We start from the raw sequence: 9,290 nt of genomic DNA on the forward strand, positions 1-9,290 counted from the left end.
GGCTGGAGCCTGGGCCTTTGGCCGGCAGGCCCTGCGACCCTTGGCAATGCGGGCACGGATACGCTTCCCAAGCTTGGGGTGGGCAATATAGGCAAGTCGAGCAAGCCTGCGGTTTATTCCCTTTGGAATGATCTTGGGCTTGACCTCCTTGGGCTTGACGAGGGCCTTGATAGCCTCGGCGCGTGCACTCATGGCCTTGGCATTGTTTGCTTGCATCTTCTTGAAGCCCTTCTTGTTGTGCTTCTTGGCAAAACGCATGTTTCTAAGGAACTTGGGATCCACCCCCTTCAGAGATTCGTATCTTTGTGACCAAGGTTTCTTGATGCCATTTCTGTGCCATTTTCGGGACTGGTTGTGCGTGGTGTGGTTCTTGGACTTGGCCATAACTGCACTGTAAACTGCGGCGACCAAGCGCCTGGAACCGGAAGATGAAAAGAGTTTGTTTGTTTTTAGAAGGACTATTTTTTTTTAGTATGGGGGATTAAACCTAAGGCCTTGCACATGCTAGGCAAGGACTTTACCACTGAACAATCTCCCCAGGCCTAGTTGGGGCTGTTATTATTATAATTTTTTCTTTTTTTGGTATCAGGAATGAAACTCAGAGTCTCATACTTGCCAGGCAGGTGCTGTGCCACCTGGGGCTGTTATTATATTTTAGTAATTAAAAAAAAATCTTTTCTTTATTTGTTACAGGGTCTCACTACAAAGCTCAGACTCATAGTGATCCTCCTGTCTCAGCGCCCCCAGCCCTGGGATTTAGGTGTGTACCACCACAACCAGTTTCGGTGGCCAGCATGGCATGCAATACCAGGAATCAAATCTGAGTTCTTATGCTTGCAAGGCAAGCCCTTAGACTGCTGAGCTATCTCCTAAGAGGCTTTTTTTTTTTTTTTTGACAGAACCGGGGATCGAACTCAGGCCCTTGTGCTTGCCAGGAAAGCGCTTATTCTACTGAGCCATCTCCCCAGCCCCTGCTACAAGTAATTCTTTTGTGTGGTGGCCTGGTTTGGTTTGGATTGGATTGGGATCTCATTGTATAGTTGAGACTGGCCTTCAAACTCACTTTGTAGCTTAGGCTGGCCTTGAACTCACAGCGATGCTCCTGCCCCTGGCCTCCTGAGCGCTGGGATCACCGGCGTGTGCCACCACACCTGTAGCTTACACTTCACTCTTTTGTTGGAAAGAAGTATTTTATTTTATTTTCCTTTTGCAGTACTCAGGCCCTTGCACATGCCAGCCAGGCCCTTATGCACTGAGCGGTCTCCCTGGCTCTAAAGAAGTACTTGCTCATGTGTCGGGAGTAGAGCTGCTGCCCAACAAGGTGTATGTCTGTTTCCCAGGTTAGCCTCACTGCATTCTGTAAAACAGTCTTCCATGGGCATTGGACTAATTTTTTTTCCTGCCAATAATATACAGGTTCCACAGAAGGTTTCCAGTGGGTGTGAGGGCACATACCTACAATTCCAACACCCTGGGAAGGTGAGGCAGGAGGATCCCAAGTTCAAACCCAGCATGGGCAACTTAGCAACTTCATGAGCCCCTATGTCAAAATAAAAAGGAAAATGGATTTAAAAAGAAGTTAAATGTGTTATATATACATACCAACTCACCAGGAGAATGAAAATTTTAATTACTGAGCGAAAATTTTAAAAATTAAAAATAAAATAACACAGTTGTGGTGGTACACATTTTTGCTTCCAGCACTTGGGAGGCTGAGGCAAGAGGATCACTAATAGTTGATGCCAGCCTGGGCTATATAATGGGTTGAAGTTCAGCCTCAACTACAGAGTGAGACTGTATCTTTTGTGTGTTTGTTTGTGTGTGTGTGTGTGTGTGTGTGTGTGTGTGTATTTAGAACAGGGTCTACAGGGTGTACTGAGTGTCACTATGTAGATTGGACTAGCAGTGATTCACCTGTTTGCAGCCTCCCAAGTGCTGGGATTACAGGCACCTAGCACCACTCCCAGTCTCAATTGCAATCTCATTGTGCCCCATGGGCAGGGCTGGCACAGCACACTGAACCCCAGCTGTTGCACTCTGCCTAAGTAGGTGCCTTAGTCCACTGAGCTATCAGGCTGGTCGAGTCTATCTTTTTTTTTTTTTTTTTTTGGTGGAACCAGGGATTGAACTCAGGCCCTTGCACTTGCCAGGGAAGCGCTTATTCCACTGAGCCATCTCCCTGGCCCCCTAAGACTCTGTCTTAAAAAACTAAATATACAGCTTTTTTCGGATCTGCCATTTGTGGTAGAACCACCACCAAGATGCAGATTTTTGTGAAAACCCTTATGGAGAAGACCATCAGGGTCATGATCAAGGTTGAGCCATTGGACACTATAGAAAATGTAAAAGCCAAGATCCAGGATAAGGAAGGCCTTCCTCCTGATCATCGAAGGCTGATCTTTGCTGGTAAGCAACTGGAAGATGGATGGACCTTGTCTGATTACAACATCCAAAAGGAGTCTAGGGCCAGGGAGATGGCTCAGTGGAATAAGCGCTTCCCTGGCAAGCGCAGGGGCCTGAGTTCATTCCCTGGTTCCGCCAAAGGAGTCTACCCTTCATCTTGTGTTGAGACACCAAGTTGGTGCTAAGAAAGGGAAGAAGTCTCACGTTGCTTCCAAGAGGAATAAGCATGAGAGAAAGAAGGTTAAGTCGACTGTCCTAAAGTACTATACAGTGGATGAAGATGGCAACATCAGTCGTCTTCATCGAGAGTGCCCTTCAGATGAGTGTGGTGCAGGAGTTTCTATGGCCGGCCACTCTGGCCTTTATTGTGGCAAGCATTGTCTGACTTACTGCTTCAACAAACCAGAGGACAAGTGATTATGAGTTAATAAAAAACTTCAGCAAAAAAGAGCACCTAATATACATAAAAGTTAAAAATAAAATAAATGATTGGAAAAAATATCGAGGACATAGTTCAGTAAGGCAGCCCTAAATTCACTCCCCAGGAGCCGGGCAATAAGCAGGCTTCATTGGAAATGCCGACAGGGAAATGCTGGTCTCATCAAATGCTATGAGATTACCTGGATATTGACATCAAAGCCAGCAGAAGAGGCACTTGGCTCTTACCTCACACCATACATAAAAACTAGAGCTCAACCATGGATCTAAATTTGAAAGATGAAAAGAGTAAAGAAGTTTTTCAAAACCTAGAGAAGCAGTTGTTTTTTTTTTTTCTTTTTGCGGAACCAAGGATTGAACTCAGGCCCTTGCACTTGCTAGGCAAGCGCTTATTTCACTGAGCCACCCCCCAGCCTTTTTTTTTTTTTTTAGTTTTTCTTAAACAGAACACAGAAAGGACTAATGATAAAGCTACAAATCAGGCTTGATAAAGAGACTCTATGAAAATTTAAAAACTGATGTTCAAAGAAACAAGTAAGGGCTAGGTGTGATGGCTCATTCATGTGATCCTAGCACTTGGGAGGCTGATGCAGGAGGATTATGCAAGTTTGAGACCAGCTTGGGCTATTTTGTAAGTTCAAGACCAATGTGAACTACATGGTGAGAAGCTGTCTCAAAGCAAACTAAAGAAACCATTACGAAGGTAGCAGTCAGGGCCAGCGAGATAGCTCAGCAATCTGAGCACCTGCTCAGGGAAGTGTGGGGGCTGGGGCGAGGTTCGATCCCTGGCACCATATACTGCATGCCCCTCCCCCCAGGCCGTGTAGGCTGGCCACTGAGTCCAGGTGTGGGGGCGCACACCTGTGATCCCAGTGCTGGGAGGCTGAAAACAGGAGGGTCGTGAGTCTGAGCTCTATAGTGAGACCCCTCACAAATGTAAAAAAAAGTAGTCCAATACACACTGCAGAACACGTATGTAACTTACGTTCAAAATATCGAAACTTTTTTTTTTTTTAATTGGTCCCAGGGGTTAGACTCAGGGCCTTGCACTTGCCAGACAGGTGCTTTTGCTTCTGCATTCAAAATATCTAAGAATGGGGCTGGGCAGATGGCTCAGTGGAATAAGTGCTTGCCTGGTGCAAGGGAATAAGTGCTTGCCTGGTGAGTACAACGTCCTGAATTCAATCCCTGGTACTGAAAAAAGAAAAAAAAAAAAAAAAAAGAAAACAAAACAGAACTACATACCAATAATAATGATAAAAAAATAACCAGTAAACTAGATCAGGCCAGTAGAGTGGTACACACCTGTAACACCAGCACTCAGGAGGCAGAGGCGGGAGGGTTTCCATGAGTTTTAGGCTAGTCTGGGCTATATAGAAAGACTTTCTCTAAAAAAAAAAGAAAAAAAAAAAAAAAGAAAGGAAGAAAATCAGGAAAATGTTTCAGCAGGTAGTCCACAAGGGGAGCGGCCACATGGTCAGAATGGTTATGGAAAGTGTTATGGAAAGTATACAAAACCCTGGGCCATTAGAGAAAGAAATTGAAATCACAACAAAATACCACTCCCAGACACGAGTCAGAGGAGCTGCCCAGGCCCTGGCATGTGGGCGCTTCCCTGCGGTGCCTGGCCATCCATCCTGTGGCACTGCGAGAGGAACAGCAGTCAAAACCTGGCTGACGGCTGACGGATGCTGTTGCTCAGGAGGCCCTGGGGGAGCCAGAGCTGAAATGTTAATTCTGTGGTCAGGGATTAAGATGAATTTGGTTTTCAGAAATGGGGCATTTGGGAGACAGTGGGAGTTAAATAGGCTATCAGGGTGAAGACCCCACAACTGAATAGTGCTGCCTTTATGAGGGGAGAGACAGACACACAGAAAGCAGAAGATAATGTACTCCCCTTGTCTCTTGTGCTGCACGGGGACTGCCCCTAAGGTCGTCGCTTGGTGAAACAAAATTGAGATCCCAAATAAATCTGTCCGCCTTTGGGGGTTGGGATTGAACAAGGCTTTGCACAAGCATGAGCTCTTCCACTGAGCTCTGCCTCAGCCCCACCTCTTTTCTTTATAAAGTTATCCATCCTCAGGCATTCTGTTACAATAATGAAAAATTAATTAATACAACTAATGGTATCATGGACTGCAGCAGCCTGAAGAGGTCTGGTGCCAGCATCGCAGTCGGAAACAAGTCTGAACTGGAGTGGATTTAAAGGTGCAGGCTTGGTGGGAGCCCCCACTCCCCTGCCCTGAAGCGGACTGGCTTGCCGGGATTCATCGCTTTGGATCTGGACTCTGTCTACCCACATTGTCTGCTAGTGGCAGCAGAGACATGCCTTGACGTGGACTGCTTTCCTTTATTTTTTCTTTCTTTCCTTCTTTCTTCCTTTCTTTTCCTTTTTCTTCTTTTTTTTCCAGGTTTTTTTGTTTTTGAATTGTTGTTCTGTTCTACGCTTGTTTTTTTGGCAGAACTGGGGATTGAACTCAGACCCTTGCGCTTGCCAGGGAAACGCTTGTTCCACTGAGCCATCTCCCAGTTCGCTACTCTTGTTTTTATTTCTTCCTTCTCTCTTGCCCTTTTTTGTCTTCTTCACCAGTTTCCCAAAGTATCAGTCTTGCTGGTATCAAATTTTATGGTAAATCATGTTACAATGTCTGCACTTAGCCATGATTATATCCTTGGGATAAATTCCTAGAAAAGTATGTAAAATTTCAAGTTCTTCCAGATTATCTAAATTTTACTTCTACTCACTTTTTTTGTTTTTTTAAACTTTTTTTTACACAGTTTTACTTTGCAATGCAGGCTGGCCTTGAACTCATTCTGTGAGGCCCTGGCCTGCCCTGAACACATGGTGATCCTCCTACCTCAGCTTCCTGAGTGCTGGGACTGCAGCACACCCGGGTACCACCCACATCCATAGAAGTCTTATTTCCGGACATCCTTAGTAAAACGGGCTATTTTAACTTCTTTTCCATCAACTAATTATTTAATTACTTGTTTTTATTTTTTATTTCTTATTTTTATTTTATTTTGTGTGGAACTGCGGCTTGAACTCAGGCCCTTGCACTTGCCAGGCAAGCATTTATTCTACTGAGCCATCTCCCCGGTCCCTCTTGTTTTTTTAGCAGTGGCAAAGTTTATTTGAAAAGATAGAAGTGAAGCATGAGGGAGAAATTGATTGTGCAGAATAAGTTTGGGTCAAGTAAAATAAGAGAAGCGAGATAAAAATATGTCCTGGAGGGTACAGGGCAGGCTATCGTGAGGAAAGTCATGATAGCACTAATCGATTTTTTGAGACAGGCTCTTGCTATGTCGTCCAGGCTGGCCTTTAACTCACTACATAGTGCAAGGTCCCTGAAACTTGTGATCATCCTGCCTTAGCCTCTCAAGTGCTGGAATCACAGGTATATATGCCCAAACCCAGCAAGGCTTTTTTTTTTTTTTTTTTTTTTTTTTTTTTTTTTATTTAGTGACAGGATCTGAATTGGTGCTATAATCTATTTTTCTTTCTTGCTATTTTGAGACAGGGTCTCCCTGTGTAATTCAGGCTGGCCTTGAGCTCACTTCATAGCTCAGGCTGGTCTGGAACTTGCAATGATCCTCTGGCCTCAGCTTTGTGCCTAATCTAGTTTTTTTTTTTTTTTTTTGGAACTGGGGATTGAACTCAGACCCTTGCACTTTCCAAGGAAGTGCTTATTCTACTGAGCCATCTCCCCAGCCCTAATCTAGTTTTAAGGAAAAAAAAAAAAAAAAAAAAAAAAAAAAAAAAAAAAAAAAAAAAAAAAGGGAAGAAGGAAAATTTACATGGTCTCATCTGGGCATGGCGGTGCACACCTATGATCCCAGCACTGGGGAGGCTGAGGAAGGAGGATCAATTCAAGTTTAAGGCAGGCCTAGCCTGCGTAACAAGTGCAAGGCCAACCCGGACTGCATAGTGAGACCCTGTCTCAATAAAACCAAAAAACAAGAACACCTAAAAAAAGTTAGATGCTCTCTTAGGTCCCACATCAGGCTCTTTGTATTTGGACTGTATAATTATTTTGTCTGTGCTGCTGACACCCTGTGAAGTTGCAACACTCAAGGGCATTTTTCAAGCAATTGTTCTCCCAACTCTGGGCTGGGAAGCTGCGCCTTGCATGGTTACCCCACAGAAGAGGGACGTCAGAGTGACTATCCTGCCAGCAGGTCCTCTCCTGCAAAAGGGAGCCCTCGATGGTGGGGCAGATAAAAGAGGGAAAAGTTTCTGGCTGCTTTTCAAGAAATATCTATTAAAAAAAGAAAGAAAGAAAGAAATATCTGTTGAGCCAGACACCAGTAAGAACTGGAGACAGAAGACGATAACAAGACAGGAGCGGTTCCTGCCTGCTCTTGTGCCGGTCGTAGTTCAGGGACTTGTTTCAGGCTGCTTCCACTGGCTAAGCAACTCACTTTCTCTGTCTTGCTCACTTTCTAGAGAGGCCTGTTCATCAGTTTATTTATTTATTTTTAAAATTTATTTATTTATTTGTGTGTGTGTGTGTGTGTGTGTGTGGCCAGCTCAGCCCACCAGGGGCTGGGGCTGGCATGTGGTGCTGGGGATTGAACCGCGCTCCCTGTGCTTTGCTAAGCTTGTTCTAAGTAGGTGCTTTAGACCACTGAGCCATCTCACCAGCCCTGTTCATCAGTTTAGTATTTACTGAGAACATACTAAGGACAAGGGAGCCCTGAGCCTGAGGGCATAGCAGTAAATAAAACAAATGAAACTTAGACTTTTTTGTTTTGTTTTGTTTGATGAAACTTTAAAAAATTATTATTACTTTTTTTTTTTTCTCTGAGACAAAGTCTTGCTATGCAGTTCAGGCTGGCCTTGAACTCACTATGTAGCCCAGGCTGGCTTCAAATTCACAGCTATCCTGCCTCTGCCTTCCCAGTGCTGGGACTGCAGGTGTGTGCCACCAGCCCCGGCTGTATGAAATGCTTTTCTGGTCTGTACTTTACTTTCTGGTGGGAAGAGACTGCACATAAAATAAATAATTTATGTGAGTAAAAAATACTCTATTAGGTGGTGACTGATGTTTTGAATAAAAGCAAGGCAATAAAGAGGGATTTGGAGGCCAGGTTGCCTGTGTGCGTGTGTGTGTGGGGGGGGGAGAAAAAATGAAACAATTGGACCAAGAGGGTTACATTTAAAATGACACCTGAAGGAAGGGCGCGGACGATTCCTTGAAGCACAAGAGACAGATTCTCTGCCTGCAACGTTTCTATGATCGTTTGCAGCAGGGAGAAATAAACATAAAATTAATTGTAATGTTTAGGAGAAAATTCTGTAAGCTTTTTAAAATTTTTTTTTTATTTTTTATTTATTTGTGTGTGTGCGTGTGTGCATGTGTGTGTGGCCAGCTCAACCCACCAGGGCGCGGGGCTGGCAGGCATGTGGTGCTGGGGGATTGAACTGTGGCCCTGTGCTTTGCTAAGCTTGTTCTAAAGTAGGTGCTTTAGACCACTGAGCCATCTCACCAGCCCTCTGTAAGCTTAATGGCCTATAAATAGGTGTTTTCAGTAAATTGCACATGAAGACTAGTAACAAGAACAAGATCATATATAAGCATTATGAACGTCTATAAAGCTACACAGTACGATTAGGAAATGATTACAATTTAAGGGCTAATTGTCCATTGTGTATGAAATCAGAAAAACTGCGGTTAGTCCTCACCAAAGGGATAAAGCCCTGTGGCTTTGGCTTGGGGATCCACTTTTTTTTTTTTGTGGTAAGTAGGGTATAATCAGCCCTTGTGGGAATAAAGATTATGAGCTCCGGCAAGCCAGATGATGTTACAAACAAGTCATTTGCAAACCCATGAGTTATTTGTAAATTGATGGGACCCAAACTTACGGAAAGTTTTCTCAATTTGCATTTCACTGTCTCCTAAGACCTAGATTGAGGACCTCCGGGATAAAGAACAGCAAACAGTAGGTAGAGTTGTTTGTATTCCATCTCCACTCAGGCACTCGTGAGCTACTCTGGAGTAGGTCTTTAAACAGCAGTCCGGATTGTGCGTGTGTCGGGGAAATCAGGTTAAAGCAGGCGGGGGCTGTAGAGCCAAGTAATGGAATCCTTGCCGGATGTCACAGGCAGGGACTTCGCCGGCAGCGCGCGCACCCTGCCAATCATCTTGCTAGACAGGGGCACTACCCTAACCCCGAAAGCTTGCAACATGCCCCATTCCGCACGCCTGCACAGAAAGAAGAAGGCCTGGGCGCTGCCGCTTGTCTAGGGGTGCAAAAAGGAGGGGGCGCCCCGTGCCCAAGGGGGTCCGACTCCTGTGCACCCTTGTATCCAAAATTTTATTATGTGCACATTCAGCGCCAAGCTGAGCTCCTTCGGGGTACGAAGCAAGGAGCCGAGGACTCCAGACTCCCAAGCCAGGCCTTGCCTCAGGCACAGCTCAGAGACAAAGGATGCACCCCCGCAGCTC

Source organism: Octodon degus, unplaced genomic scaffold (assembly GCF_000260255.1).
Source record: "Octodon degus isolate 3935 unplaced genomic scaffold, OctDeg1.0 scaffold00018, whole genome shotgun sequence".
Classification (NCBI taxonomy): Eukaryota; Metazoa; Chordata; class Mammalia; order Rodentia; family Octodontidae; genus Octodon; species Octodon degus.